This window comes from Salvelinus fontinalis, chromosome 7, assembly GCF_029448725.1.
Source record: "Salvelinus fontinalis isolate EN_2023a chromosome 7, ASM2944872v1, whole genome shotgun sequence".
Classification (NCBI taxonomy): domain Eukaryota; kingdom Metazoa; phylum Chordata; class Actinopteri; order Salmoniformes; family Salmonidae; genus Salvelinus; species Salvelinus fontinalis.
This window is the reverse complement of record NC_074671.1, coordinates 24,249,692-24,265,782: the sequence shown is the minus strand read 5'-3', so window position 1 is coordinate 24,265,782 and position 16,091 is coordinate 24,249,692. Positions and strand designations below refer to the sequence as shown.

Genomic DNA, 16,091 nt, shown 5'->3' with positions numbered 1-16,091 from the left:
TCAATTCGGCTGGGAAAATGGCTGTAAAAATATTTCTGTTCGACTTAGAGAAACAATTCAAACCTTTTTAGAAACTACAGACTGTTATCTATCCAACAGTAGTAAATATATGCATATTGGAAAATAAAAAGTTTCTTAGGAGGCCGTTTGAAAATGTGCACACATTTTCCAGTTTTTTCAATATTCAGCGTGCAGCCCAAACAGGTTAACTGACTCCAGATCAGGGGCCAACATTTCTGAAATCTGACTCCATGTCAGGGAAATTGCTGTAGAATGGGTTCTGTTCCACTTAGAGACAAAATTTCAACTCCTATAGAAACTATAGACTGTTTTCTATCCAATAATAATAATATGCATATTGTACGATCAAGAATTTTGTGGGAAGCCGTTTCAAAAATTACACGATTAGCATAAATAGTGACAACAGCGCCCCCAGCCTCAACAGGTTAAAGTCCAATACAGCTAATGAAAAGACACAGATCTTGTGAATCCAGCCAACATGTCCGATTTATAAAATGTTTTACAGGGAAGACACAATATGTAAAGATGTAAATCTATTAGCTAAATACATTAGCATAATCCACCATCTTTTCTTTGTCCACCAACACCAGTAGCTATCACCAATTCGGCTAAACTAAGATATTGATAGCCACTAACAAAGAAAAAAACTCATCAGATGACAGTCTGATAACATATTTATGGTATAGGATAGGTTTTGTTAGAAAAATGTGCATATTTCAGGTAGATGTCATAGTTTACAATTGCACCCACCGTCACAAAAGGACTAGAATAATTACATAGAGCAACGTGTTTACCTAATTACTAATCATCAAACATTTCGTAAAAATACACAGCATACACTAATCGAAAGACACAGATCCTGTGAATAGACAATATTTCAGATTTTCTAAGTGTCTTACAGCGAAAACACAATAAATCGTTATATTAGCATACCACATATGCAAACGTTACCAGAGCATTGATTCTAGCCAAAGAGAGCGATAACGTAAACATCGCCAAAATATATTAATTTTTTCACTAACCTTCTCAGAATTCTTCCGATGACACTCCTGTAACATCATATTACACAATCCATATACAGTTTGTTCGAAAATGTGCATATTTAGCCACCAAAATCATGGTTAGACAATGACAAAAGTAGCTCAGCTGGTCAGAAAATGTCCTGCACCATATTAGACAGTGATCTACTCTTATACATAAATACTCATAAACTTGACTAAAAAAAATACAGGGTGGACAGCGATTGATAGACAATTTAATTCTTAATACAATCGCGGAATTACATTTTTTAAATTATCCTTACTTTTCAATACAGTTTGCGCCAAGCGAAGCTACGTCAAACAAGATGGCGTCCTAAGCCATTAACATTTTTCGACAGAAACACGATTTATCATAATAAATTGTTCCTACTTTGAGCTGTTCTTCCATCAGAATCTTGGTCAAAGAATCCTTTCTTGGGTCTAATCGTCTTTTGGTCGAAAGCTGTCCTCTTGCCATGTGGAAATGCCCACTGCGTTCGGCATGAACTGGAAACCTGCCCGGCGCTTCAAAGTGTCTCAGAAATAAATGTCCCAAAATCGCACTAAACGGGTATAAATTGCTATAAAACGGTTTAAATTAACTACCTTATGATGTTTTTAACTCCTATAATGAGTAGAAACATGACCGGAGAAATATTACTCCCTACACTAATGCTTGGAACAAGTGCGGGTCGGTGGCCACCGCGCGCCTGACGCAGCTGGAAAAGAGTTCCTACCTACAGGTTTTTTTGATTTATAGTGGCTGTGATTGGGCAATCGACACCATTCAAATCGTCATCACGTAAAGGCATCCAGGGGAAGACGTAAGCAGTGTCTGTATGCTCATAGCTATAACAGTGGCCTTTAAACTGACTCCAGATCAGGGGCCAAAATGTGTGAAATCTGACTCCATGTCAGGGAAATTGCTGTAGAATGAGTTCTGTTCCACTCAGAGACAAAATTCCAACGCCTATAGAAACTAGAGACTGTTTTCTATCCAATAATAGTAATAATATGCATATTGTACGATCAAGAATTTAGTAGGAATCCGTTTAAAAAATTACACGATTTACATAAAGTGACAACAGCACCCCCTAGCCTCAACAGGTTAAGTCCCCTTTTGGGGGATATATTTGACTACTTTTACTTCACTACATTCCTTAAGAAAATATTGTACTTTTTACTTTATACCTTTTCCTTGACACCCAAAAGTACGCTACATTTTGAATGCTTAGCAGGACAGGAAAATAGTCAAATTCACGCACTTATCAACCAAACATCCCTATCCCTACTGCCTCTGATCTGGCAGATTCACTAAACACACATGCTTCATTTGTAAATGATGTCTGAATGTTGGAGTGTGCCTGTGCCTATCTGTAAATTTAAAAAACAAAAAAATGGTGCCATCTGGTTTGCTTAATATAAGGAATATGAAATGTATTCTTTACTTTTGATAGTTAAGTATATTTTAAACCAAATACTTTTATTCAAGAAGAATTTTACTGGGTGACTTACTTGAGTCATTTTCTATTAAGGTATCTTTACTTTTACTCAAGTATGATAGCTGGGTACTTTTTCCACCACTGCCTGCCAATATGGCTGGGGAAAGACATCTTACCTGCAAGGAACTGCAACACGGCTGATAGGTAGCCAGCAACTGACAAATGGCCAACCCCAAAAACAATGGAATTAAATAAAATAATCTTCTACAGGGTTTCCCAAACTCGGTCCTCAGGATCCCAAGGAGTGTAAGTTTTGGTTTTTGCTAGGAATGCACGATATATCAGTGAGTATATTGGTGAGCATATCGTAATCGGACGATATTAGCTAAAAAATGCCAACATTGGCCCGATGTCTAGTTTAACGCTGATGTGCAAATCCGATGTCAAAGCTGACATGCATACCTATGTAATGTAAGTAGATGATGTAATGACGCCACGAAAACTACAGCTCTACACAGAAAAGCTGAAGAATACTAAGCGCACACTTCCAACAACTAAACAAGTTCCAAGTCGAGCAGTCATTTTAAAGAGTAAGAACATTTCAGTGAGACAACAAAGGCGAAATCCATTAACGGCAAGATAATGGAATTCATTGCCCTTGACAATCAACCGGCCCCTGTCGTGGATGATGTTGGCTTTCGCCGACTGGTTGGGCCCCGGTACATAACATTTTTCAGATGTTGCCCTGCCGGAGCTACACAGTATTGTTGAAACGTACATCTATGAGCGTCACTGCTATTAGCTTCACGACTGACATTTGGACTAGCGATGTCAGCCCCATGAGCATGCTGAGTCTGACAGCACAGTGGGTCGACGAGGATTTTGTACTGAGGAAAGCCGTATCGCATGCTCAAGAATGTGCTGGTTCTCATACCGCTGCTGTCATTTCAATGGCATTTGAGAACATGTTTGAAACGTAAACACACTCCTAGCTCCATTCGAACAACTGACTCGAGAAATAAGCTAATCAACTGCGTCTACAGCAGACGTGATACCCTCTGGCATTGAAACGACTGCTCAACAAAACTGACAACACAGACCGTGGGGTTAAAACTTACAAAAGTACTCGAGGCTGTGAACAAGCGATTTGGTGGCATTCTCTCTGAGCCTCTTTACTGTGTCGCCACAATGCTTGATGCTAGGTACAAGGACCTCTACTTCGATGCAGACAAGACACAGGGTTACATGAAACGTTACATACACAGCTGGAAACATGAGAAAATCTAACCCGGAAGTGATTAAAAAAAAATTTAAAAAGTGTTTCCTGGCCCGTCTTTCTTCCATTTAAAGGGGTATCAACCAGATTCCTTTTCCAATGGCTTCCTCAGGCTATGACCAGGCTTTAGACATAGTTTCAGGCTTTTATTTTGAAAAATGAGCGAGATTTTTCAAAACTAGTCAGGTGTCCTCTGATTAGTTCCTGCGCGCGAGAGAGGTAGCTCTCCATTTTCTTTTTCTCTCTTATCGAATAGGTCAACGGTCCGGTTGAAATATTATCGATTATGTTTGTTAAAAACAACCTGAGGATTGATTATAAAAAACATTTGACATGTTTCTACGACCATTACGGATACTTTTTGGAATTTTCGTCGAACGGAACGAGGCTTTGGTTTTCTGAACATAACACGCAGCCCAAATGGCGTTTTTTTGTTATAAAAGTAATATTTATCGAACAAAAATAACATTTGTTGTGTAACTGGGAGTCTCGTGAGTGCAAACATCCGAAGATTATCAAAGGTAAGCGATTAATTTTATTGCTTTTCTGACTTTCGTGACCAAGCTAATTTGAGGCTAGCTGTTCTAAACACTTGAGTTGCTTTTGCTGTAAAGCATATTTTCTAAATCTGACACGATAGGTGGATTAACAACAAGCTAAACTGTGTTTTGGTATATTTCACTTGTGATTGCATGATTCTAAATATTTTTAGCAATATTTTGCGCCCTGCAATTCAGCGGTTGTTTAGGAAAATGATCCCGTAAAAGCGATCCGTAGCGCAGAGAAGTTAAGAACACATTCTTATTTTCAATGACGGCCTAGGAACGGTGGGTTAACTGCCTCGTTCAGGGGCAGAACGACAGATTTTCACCTTGTCAGCTCGGGGGATTCAATCTTGCAACCTTACAGTTAACTAGTCCAACACTCGAATCACTTGCCTCTCATTGCACTCCACGAGGAGACTGCCTGTTACGCGAATGCAGTAAGCCAAGGTAGTTGCTAGCTAGCATTAAACTTATCTTATAAAAAAAACAATCAATCAATCATAATCACTAGTTAACTACACATGGTTGAGGATATTACTAGTTTATCTAGCGTGTCCTGCGTTGCAAATAATCAATGCGGTGCGTATCGTTGCTCCAATGTGTACCTCACCACGAACATCAATGCCTTTCTTAAAATCAATACACAGAAGTATATATTTTTAAAACTGCATATTTAGCTAAAAGAAATCCAGGTTAGCAGGCAATATTAACCAGGTGAAACTGTGTCACTTCTCTTGCGTTCATTGCACACAGAGTCGGTGTATATGCAACAGTTTGGGCTGCCTAATTTGCCAGAATTTTACGTAATTATGACATACCATTGAAGGTTGTGCAATGTAACAGGAATATTTAGACTAATGGATGCCACCCCTTACAGATAAAATACGGAACGGTTCCGTATTTCACAGAAAGAATAAACGTCTTGTTTTCGAGATGATAGTTTCCGTATTATACCATATTAATGACCAAAGGCTCGTATTTCTGTGTGTTATTATGTTATAATTAAGTCTATGATTTGATAGAGCAGTCTGACTGAGCGGTGGTAGGCAGCAGCAGGCTCGTAAGCATTCATTCAAACAGCACTTTCGTGCGTCTTGCCAGCAGCTCTTTATTGTGCGTCAAGCATTGAGCTGTTGATGACTTCAAGCCTATCAACTCCCGAGATTAGACTCGTGTAACCGATGTGAAATGGCTCGCTAGTTAGCGGAGTGCGCGCTAATAGCGTTTCAAACGTCACTCGCTCTGAGACTTGGAGTGGTTGTTCCCCTTGCTCTGCATGGGTAACGCTGCTTCGAGGGTGGCTGTTGTCGATGTGTTCCCGGTTCGAGCCCTGGTAGGAGCGAAGAGAGGGACGGAAGCTATACTGTTACACTGGCAATACTAAAGTTCCTAAGAACATCCAATAGTCAAAGGTTAATGAAATACAAATGGTATAGAGAGAAATAGTCCTATAACTCCTATAATAACTACAACCTAAAACTTCTTATCTGGGAATATTGAAGACTCATGTTAAAAGGAACCACCAGCTTTCATATGTTCTCATGTTCTGAGCAAGGAACTTAAACGTTAGCTTTCTTACATGGCACATATTGCACTTTTACTTTCTTCTCCAACACTTTGGTTTTGCATTATTTAAACCAAATTGAACATGTTTCATTATTTATTTGGGGCTAAATTGATTTTATTGATGTATTATATTAAGTTGAAATAAGTGTTCATTCAGTATTGTTGTAATTGTCATTATTACAACAAAAAAATGATATATATATATATAAAATATAAATAAATAAAAAATATTAACATATAAAAAAATTAAAAATAAATTTGCCCAATTAATCGGTGTTATTGGTCCTCCAATAAATCGGTATCGGTGTTGAAAAATCATAAATCGGTACACTACACAGCTGATTCAAATAACCAACAAATCATAAATTCCAGATAAAGTTGAGAATGTGCCAAGTTGATCCTATTTCCCACTGATAAGGGTCCTTGCTCGTCAGCGGAGGGTTAACTTGTTTCGGAGCGGAGGGTTAACTTGTTTCGGAGCGGAGGGTTAACTTGTTTCGGAGGGCGCGGCAACATATTTCTGAATGAAATATGCGGTCATCACCCCCAATACATTTTTGCAACAAAGACCTTTGCAAATTACACTGCCATTTTGGAGAGCCTTATCATGAGGAGTCATTGAAGTCCTTCAACGCCTCCAATTAACTTAATTCCATATAGGCCTAGCACAATCTGATTACGACTAAATAAGCTATTTTTTAACAGTATTAGGGGGAGGGGAGTTTGCCAAGACCAGGCTTCAAGTGCCTGCTGCACCGACGAGCCCCCAGAGAGACTTCAAATGAAAAGGACAGTAGAAAGTTTAATCTAATACACGGTGCACAGCAAAAAGCAAGTCAAGACAACCGCTTCATATTTCAGAAATCAATGGCAATTGAATTTCACATCTTCTGAGACCTCTAATGAAGTAATTTAATTATCTTGCACTCAACAGCAGAGGGGCCAGTTCAATGGGTATGCAGCAGCAAAGAAAGAAAGAGAGCAGAGGAGATGAGAGTTTTTGTATGTTTGCTAGCATAAAATGGTGGGTCTTTGGTGACCATTGTATAAAAAGGCAGATTTTGACTTTACCTGCAAATTGCAAAGCAGTTCGTCAGCGTTTCCTTCAGTCATTAAAGGGCAGTAAGATTTACTGTCATGAGACTAAACAAATTCGAGAACTCATGTAGAAAAAGGTCATGATAGAATATTCTTTCTTGACAGATGCAGTATATCATGCAAATCAAGAGCTATTGGAATGTGAACATGTCATGGGATGTCACTGGTTACATTTTTGTCGATGGTCCACTAATGACATGCAGCCCATCTTCCAGATTGTGGCTTTAACTCTCTTAGGAAATTCTCTTCAAGTCAGCCTAGCTTGTAATTACTGGGGTTCTTGTACTAATGCCATTTTTTTATTTTTTTATCAGGGTTCTCTTGACAATCCACTGACAGCTTTCTGCGTCATCGGCTCCGACTAGGGCTGTGGCAGTCAAGACGGTTGTCGTGCAAAATACATTAATTAACAAACAAGTTTAGCATCTCCAGGCATACAAGCTGCATGTCAGGTCTAAAGAAACATTATGACACGATTTATTTTTTCAGAAAAACATAATATCAGTTGGCCTACTGTACGTTATCTGGCTATGCTCCATGCCATAGGATTATTTATTTGGCTGACAAGATATGCTGATAAAGTATATTATTTTCATAGTAAGAAGAATAGCATTCAATTTAGCTGAATAAAATAAAAAAGGATATCTTTCCAATTCCGGACCGAGCGTGCACATATATGAAGTGGATATGTTGAGCGTAAAAGGGATCATTTTAAAACAGGTCATATACGCTAGATTTAGAGTTATTAGGCAACTTTAGTTGAGAATGATAAATATAAAATAAAAACTTGTCTTAGAAGCCTATGAGTACAAGCTAGAACATGAATATGGCTGTTTTGAATTAATCATCCCCTTGGAAAGCACTGTCCACTTTGTGTTAGACTTTGAAACAACATCCACAAGACCATGTGTTACACTCCGTTTCAACCTGTTGTTGAACTTCTTTCTTCAAACTGATCATCACAGTGAGGTGAGTTTTAAAAGCACGATACTGTTTTGATGATAAGAGTTTGATTTGATTTTCAATTGCATTTGCATTGATGTCAGAGTGGTTAGAGGGACAATAATGAGTACCAGGCCATTAGGACCTGAAGGTCATTAGCAAGTTGGGTACTACCAAAGCATGTCCGGAGTGCATATAAAGGAGATTATTGTGACTCAACGGTCACGTAGAATTTTACTGCGTAAAATGACTGTCGGCGTGGATGGAAGTAATATGGTCACCGCAACAGCCCTAGCTCCGACCAACCTGGACAATGGCCCTCTGCTGCAGAGAGCACCCAGAACAGATCTGCCTATCAGGATAAACACTGAAGTTATGCATAGCCTACTTTACTTCAGCTCACTATTCTTGAAACATTTTTCGCCTGGGGCTGAGAATTCTCTCGTGCTAATGAGTGTCATAACTACAAGGAGATTCAGCAATGTTTAGAGACCTAAAAAAAAATGTTTTTAAAAGAGAAGATTACAGGCAGAAGAGTTTCCTTCCATGGGAGATTAAGCTCCAATCAAACGGAACTGAAGCGCTGGCCTTTTGAGCTCACAAACCTTAAGCACTTTGAAATACATGTCTTCTACATGCCGGTGAGAATGGAGCCGGTCATTTCACCACAAAGCAACTAGGCTATATTTTGTGGCGGAAGCATAGCAAAAGAACTTGGCACTAGATGCTTGAATAAAATGTTCCTATTCTAACGCCATTGGATTTTGAAGTGTCTACAGGTGATGCTTAAACGCATCTCCTGTAAAAGACTATTTGAACAATTCTTACTGTGTGCAAAGCTAAGTCAAGTAGCCCATATGCATTTGGAATACTGGACTGTGCCCCCTGCAGTCATCGTATTGTAATGAAGGAAGCGCAACGGGTTTGGTTTTAGGGCGCCCTTAACTTCCCCCTTCAAATAAATAATTAGGCTACACTAATTACTCTCCCTGGTGTAATGGCGTGGGTTAAAACAGCAGCAAACGTATAGTCTTTGCACAAATGTAGTTCCATATCTTCAAGTTAATCGTCAGCCAAATGCCCGAGGTCACCGAAAAAAAGAAAAAAAAAAATTGTTAGACATATATATTCTCCTCACCTAACTCCATGTGCTGCTGCAGGGAGGGTAGTGTTGCCTAGGCAACCAACGACTTGATTTCTAAAACACTTTGCTTGATTCAGCAAGGAGCAACAAAGTTTCATCACTGTAGAGTCCATGTAAAAGCAGAAACGGACTCAAGCACACAAATGCCCGGCCGTCTCTCTGCACTACGTAAATTGTCTTAGTTGTTGCTGTTCCTTAAAAAACAAAACACACACACAGAGTTTAGCTTGTGGCTGGGGTAGTCTGTGTGCTTTGCCCCACCCAACCAGCCTTGGGGTAGCCCAGCTCAAATCAAAATTGTATTTGTCACATGCTTCATAAACAACAGGCGTAGAGTAACAGTGAAATGCTTACTTACAGTTCCTCCCCAACAATGCAGAGAAAATTTGAAAAATAATAAAAAACACAATGAGTAACGATAAATACACGGGGTACCAGCACCGAGTTGATGTGCAGTGGTACGAGGTAATTGAGGTACATATGGTCAGGGTAAAGTGCCTATGCAACAGGATAGATAATAAATCAGTATCAACACATTCCCTAGGCCAGGTGAAGAGGAGTGGCAGAGGGTGAGGAGGAGGGCTGTGGCGCGATGTCACGTGTGTCTATCATCAATGAAACCCCTCATTCCAGCTCGTGCTCACCTTCATGCGCAATCAAATTAATTACTCCAGTTTCCTGGCAACTGCATTCCCTGTACCCCTGCTGGCTTCCAGTACAGAGTTACCTTGAAAAGTGGTGTGGCACAGCATGTAGGTATCACATGGAGTAAAGGGTGCACACACGCATCTGGCAAAAGTACACACAAAAAAACAAACACACACACACCCCTGCCCCCACTCATCTACTTAAAAATCAGCCAGTTTGTTCTTTCCCCTTATTCAGCGAACACGGCTCCCCAGAGTCATTTCCATAGGTCACAGCCTGCCCCGATCCCCAGCCCCATCTCCATCACCTCCATTATGGCAGGGCTTTTGTCCAGACAGATGTGGGGGATGGGTGAGGTGGACCGTCCTCTCAGACCATCCCCACACAGACCAGAACCTCCCTCTGCAGCCTCACGGACAAAAACACAGCTGTGTCTGGCTGCGTAAGCAGAAACAAAGCACAAGCTTAGGGTTTAGGACTCTCAAAAAGGAACTGGAAGCAAAAGGGAGCATTTAAGCACATCCGTTAGTTCTCTCAATTAGACCTACGGGTCACAACAAAGGGGCTATATGATAATTTACTAATATCAAATCAAATTGTATTTGTCACATACACAAGGTTAGCAGATGTTATTGCAAGTGTAGCGAAATGCTTGTGCTTCTAGTTCCAACAGTGCAGTAATATCTAACAATTTCCCAACAACTACCGAATACACACAAATCTAAAGGGGTGAACGAGAATATGTACAAGTATGTATATGGATGAGCGATGGCTGAGCAGCATAGGCAAGGTGTAATAGATGGTATAAAATACAGTATATACATGTGATATGAGTAATGTAAGATATGTAAACATCATTAATGTGGCATTATTTAGAGTGAATTGTATAAAGTGACTAGAGATCAATTTATTAAAGTGGCCAGTGATTGGGTCTCAATGTAGGGAGCAGCCTCTCTGAGTGAGTGATTGCTGTTTAGCAATCTGATGGCCTTGAGATTGAAAAACAGCTTCTGTCTCTCGGTCCCAGCTTTACGCACATGTACTGACCTCGCCTTCTGGATGGTAGCGGTGTGAACAGGCAGTGGCTCGGGTGGTTGATGTCCTTGATGATCTTTTTGGCCTTCCTGTGACATAGGGTGTCATGGAGGTAGGTAGTTTGCCCCAGGTGTTGCGTTGTGCAGAACGCACCACCCTCTGGAGAGCCTTGCCGTTGAGGGCGGTGCAGTTGCCGTACCAGGCTGTGATACAGCCCGATAGGATGCTCTCGATGGTGCATCTGTAAAAGTTTGTCAGGGTTTTTGGTGACAAGACAGCCTCCTGAGGTTGAGGACGCGCTGTTGCGCCTTCTTCACCACACTGTCTGTGTGAGTGGACCATTTCAGTTTGTCTGTGATGTGTACGCCGAGGAACTTAAAACTTTCCACCTTCTCCACTGCTGTCTCTTCGATGTGGATAGGAGGGTGCTTTCTCTGCTGTTTCCTGATGTCCACAATCATCTCCTTTGCACTCACCTCCCTGTAGGATGTCTCATCGTTGTTTGTAATCAAGCCCACTACTTATCTTTGCCTTCTTGGGTACAGGAACAATGGCAGCCATCTTGAACCATGTGGGGCCAACAGATAGGGAGCAATTGAATATGTCCGTAAACACACCAGCCAGCTGGTCTGCGCATGCTTTGAGGACCTGGCTAGGGATGCCGTCTTTGGCCAGCAGCACTTTCAGTGAGCAGACATTCAATATAAACATGGGGATGGCTGAACGAGCACTCTAATGAATATGCATCAGGTTGATTTAAGAGAAAACGTCTCCCGTTGATGCCAGCTGTTCGGCAGAGACCTTCAGCTCCAACAGCTCAGATGCTCCACTGACTCACTGGGATGTGACAGTCGGTTAGCAACGGATGTTTTCTCAAAAGAGCCCACAAAATACCTCAAGGTAGTAGGATCTGCATAATGAATAAGAAAAAAAAACAATTGGCCTTGAATTTTAAAAAAAGAGCTCTGGATTAGATGGGTTTGTTGCTGCTGCGGTTTACTCAAATTGGTGACATTTTACAACTTGCAGGTATGGGGTACAAGTCTGAACATGGAGCTTAAAGGCTTTAAATCGCAACCATAACGTGACAGAAAAATACACAATTATATAGTTTCATTAAGAGATCGAACGATGTTTTACGTGTGTTTAAAAAGCACAATTGCTGCATAAAATGGATGAACACTTATTCATCCGAACAGTGTGTAAGAAAGGCCTACTTTTCAACTATCAATACTGCAATGGGTTTGTGGGAGACCATATCTTGTACAATAGCCTACAACAGTGTTCAAGATATATATGCAAGCCTGCAAGGCTTCTTCACAGCCGTTTGAAAAGTCTGTTTGTGTATGCCTGGCCTGCCCATGGCATTTCTGCTGATGTTTGCCACTATCCTGACGTGTTAATTAGACTTCAGACAGGAAAGGAGCAATAAGAGTCGCACAGCGAGTACCAGTCAATGCTGAAGTGCTAACTTTTTTGCCCCTCTCTTTGCCGGAGGCTGTACTAATTGCTGGTGTGTCAGAGCACATGACTGAGTGTTCTTTATAAATACCCAGCGAACCAAGCCGCCTTGGAGGCACAGGGAGGAGTCGTAATCCTGTCCTTCTGTTGCTGCAGCGAGGCAGGCCTGAGAGCGCACTTTTTCAGTTTGCTGCAGCCAGCTCAAAGAGCGCCAAATTCAGCCATTAGCAGGGTTGGATGTTCCCCAATCCTGAAAGTGGGGCCTGAATGAAAGAACACCCGCCTTAGAGTGCAGGCTGAAAATGTTTGACTCACCTAATAACTGTGCTTGATTGAGCATGGATCACTCCCAAAAACATTTATTCATGACATTTTAGTCATTGTTCTCCTAAATGTATTTGTATGCTTCTACAATTCTACTTAGAAGCACATAATGTACTCCTTGTAAAAAATGTCAGCGTAGAGCCCTGATCTATAATAATAAATTGGATCAATTATTTATTTTAACATACATTGGTTAAAATAAACAGGTAACAAAAATAAAATGAAGCAATATACCCAATTACATCTTACTAGTAATATATTTGTTTATGAAACAACTAGAAAAACATATTGGGCTGGCACAATTGTTTTGGAGGGGGGGTGGACTAAAACATTGATTTCCCACCCTGGCCATTATGCTAACCAAATGGCTGTTGCCACACACTGGACTGGACACACATTCTCCTGTGGAGCTGGAGCCTCCACACTGAGGTTACTGCAGGGCAGAAACACACAGACTGACAAAAGTTGAAGAGACCCTAAACAAAATAATTCTGCTACAATACTGCTAGGTGGTGAGACAAGGCAGGTGAGGCAGATGAATATGATAAACATTGAACTACTACTCAGTGCTGTGGAGCTACTGTACCATGTGGTTATGTACACCGTTGACCGTTCCCGTTGGTTTTAATCCAGGGCGGGAGGCCATTAATCATCTCGTAATCTTGTCAGGTAGTGTTCAAAAGCACTGATTCAAGGGGCTGTAGACTATACCTTTACTCAAATTGAGCTCTCCATCAGTTTTAAAAAGTGAGTTCATAGCAGGTAGGCTATTCAAACCGTGCGCCAGCTGAGGTGATTGAGAGGATTGAAGAGATGGCCAACTCCAGTAGTCTCATTGAGGGACCAACTGCTCCTCTGACGTCTCTTCCAAGCACACACATACGTCTCCTCCAAGCAGGAAAGTAGTTCAGGCTGTGTGGATGAGTGCAGTGCATGGCATGCCATTCCTTCATGATGGGCTTTATGTGTTTTATGGGCTAGATAGGGGCACGCAGTTCATACTGGGAGGGGTGCTTTTCTGCCCTTGAGAAAGGCACTTAGCCAAAATTGCTTCTAAAATAATCTCCAGATAAAAAGGATAATGACATAAAAGCAATGCATACAGCTGCTTGATACAAGTGTCTGTAGAGCAATTGGAGGAGAGAAAGGCAGCGACCGATTAATAGAGATTGCAAAAACAGGTAGGCCTAAACTATTTCCAATGGAATAGCCATTATTCAGTTTTTCTGTATTTGCGTGAGGAGAATGATCAATGTACTTCCTTCCTGGCAGAATTGCTAGAGCCTTTTAACTGAGAAAGAATGCTCACAGCTCACTCAACATTTATTCAAAACCTGTAAGCCTCAACACAGGCAATTGGAGGGATAAGAGCAGAAAAACAACAAAACCAAAAGCCCAGCACATAATAGGTCTGTCTCTCAGTTCTTTAAAAAGCTACAATCCCCGCAGAATTCTTGATGCCACCGAAAGCGGGCCGTTTGAATGCATCACTGCCCGTGAATCCAATCACAGCTGGCAAAAATACAACTTCTCATATTAGTTGTGGTCCCTTAAGCCAGGACAACAGGCAGTTTGGGGTCACTCGGATGCTTCAGATTCCTCTGACTAAAAGGTAGCGTTACTGTATTCACCGTAACAAACACCCTTCTTTGACTAGCAGGGAGAGCTCAGTTTGTGGGGCTTATAATCATCCATAGAGAAGAGGGAAAGGGTTGCTCCAGGAGAAAAAGGTTATGATATGACTGTATGAAATGACTGGAGTTGATCCCCCACTTGATATTCTGATGCCACGTCGACATGGTAACACTGGCAGTTAGAGCTTTTGATGCGGTTTTATTTTCAGAAATGGCACCCCAGAGATGTCACTTAAACTAAGCTGCACATCTTTTTATTTCCCAGACAAAAATGTGCTGTTTCCTTGCACAGTCTGCAGGGAGAAAGCAATACAAGTTTTATGCAGATCCAAAATGGAAAAGGGGGCTCCGGCACACAGAATTCTGTGAGCGTGTTGAGCACCACGGGAGCTCTGTGCTGGACAGTAATGAGGTTTTCAAAAGGTCACCGAAGGACGCAAAGGTCAAACACCAGCTGTCTCCACAGATGATGTGAAATGAACTGCTTGTGACTAATGTCCCATCCAATATAGCTAAAATAAAGGTGATGTTGTACTGAGTTTAGAGAGGTCCCATGACGTAAACAGCATGGGTAGGAGGACCAATCTAATTGACAATTGATCGATTATTGTCTGCCCTCTGTGTGTCATACATGTTACCGACAGCATGTATGATGAGCACTAGGCTACTATCCTCTACAAGCCAAAGTAAGGACATGTACAATTTTAGTCAGTGTATTTACATGAACTATTTCATAGCTGGTCTGTCTTGAAGCTGTGAATTATTGATGACAGCGGTGACGGCATCAAATATTCTGGGGTGGGGAACTGAGGATTCATCCCCTATCTTACACAAAAACACTCCCACGAAATGCACAGATAGCCTAATGCTAAGCTTCTTATGGGTGTAGAAAAGCGAACAGAAGTCCAGCGCCTTCAATTCGAGTAAGTGGTCAGCTCCTTTAGTCATGGGATTATATGCATCAAGGTTATTGATTTCATTACATTTTGATGCAAATTATCCCGCCTCGTTTCAGCTCCCATGTCACCAGAGCATGTTAATGGTATATGAAAAAGAGAGACAGATCCTCTGCAGGGCAACATTTCAATTGAGTATTAATAACGTTATTTAAGGACACAGGATAAACGTATCGGGAACCTTTTGCCTCAATGGTTTTCTTTACATTATCAAGATACAACCACTGTGAGCTGAGATGTATTCATGCTTGCATCGACTCTCCCTCTATCCACACAAAGGAATGTCACACAAAGGAATATCGTGAGGTTCCCGAAGCAGCAGAATTATTGTATATTCGTGTAAAATATATATATATAAGTAAGTACGTTTGTGGTAATCACAGGTTGACTTTCATACAAATAACAGTTATTTTTCAACAAAGCATCAAAAAGGACATTTAGGATGAAGGAACCGTGTCAAGTGTGAATGCACACTGTCAGCCATATAGCCGCAAAGAAATGTACAATAATCGACATTAGGTATATAGAAAGCATAGAAGGGGGGGGGTCAAGTCTTTGTTATTGTGAGTTAACTCGCGATGTTCAAATGGTCGGCAAATGTTGCAAGACAGCTGCCCAGCACACTAGCTATAGTTGTTGCTTAGCTTGTCTAGAATTTCAAGCAAAATTCATAAAACTGATCAGAAAAATTAAATAGATTAGCTGTTACACATATTTGGTCAACTACGGTTACCTTATATTAGCTATCTTGGGGGGTGTCCGAGTAACGTTAATGTTGCCAGTTCAGCTCTCAGCAAAGCTCACGAGAGCACAGACAAGTTTGTAAAACATGAGCATGACTTTAAACAGCCTTTTGATCGGTCACTAGCGTTAGCTAGCTTGCTTTCACTTAACTGTCAACACCTTTGAAACCGTAGCTGTTTTATAAGAAAAACATGAGTAACTAGCGAATGCATACTGTAGCAACAATAAAAGACTAG

The 16,091-nt window shown here is 41.0% G+C and overlaps 1 protein-coding gene across 4 annotated transcripts in view; it reads right to left on the bottom strand.

The window, feature by feature from the left end:
• The window catches only part of LOC129859259 (TGF-beta receptor type-1-like), a 67,886-nt gene that overhangs the window by 50,912 nt on the left and 883 nt on the right, over positions 1-16,091 (bottom strand). The window lies entirely within an intron of this gene.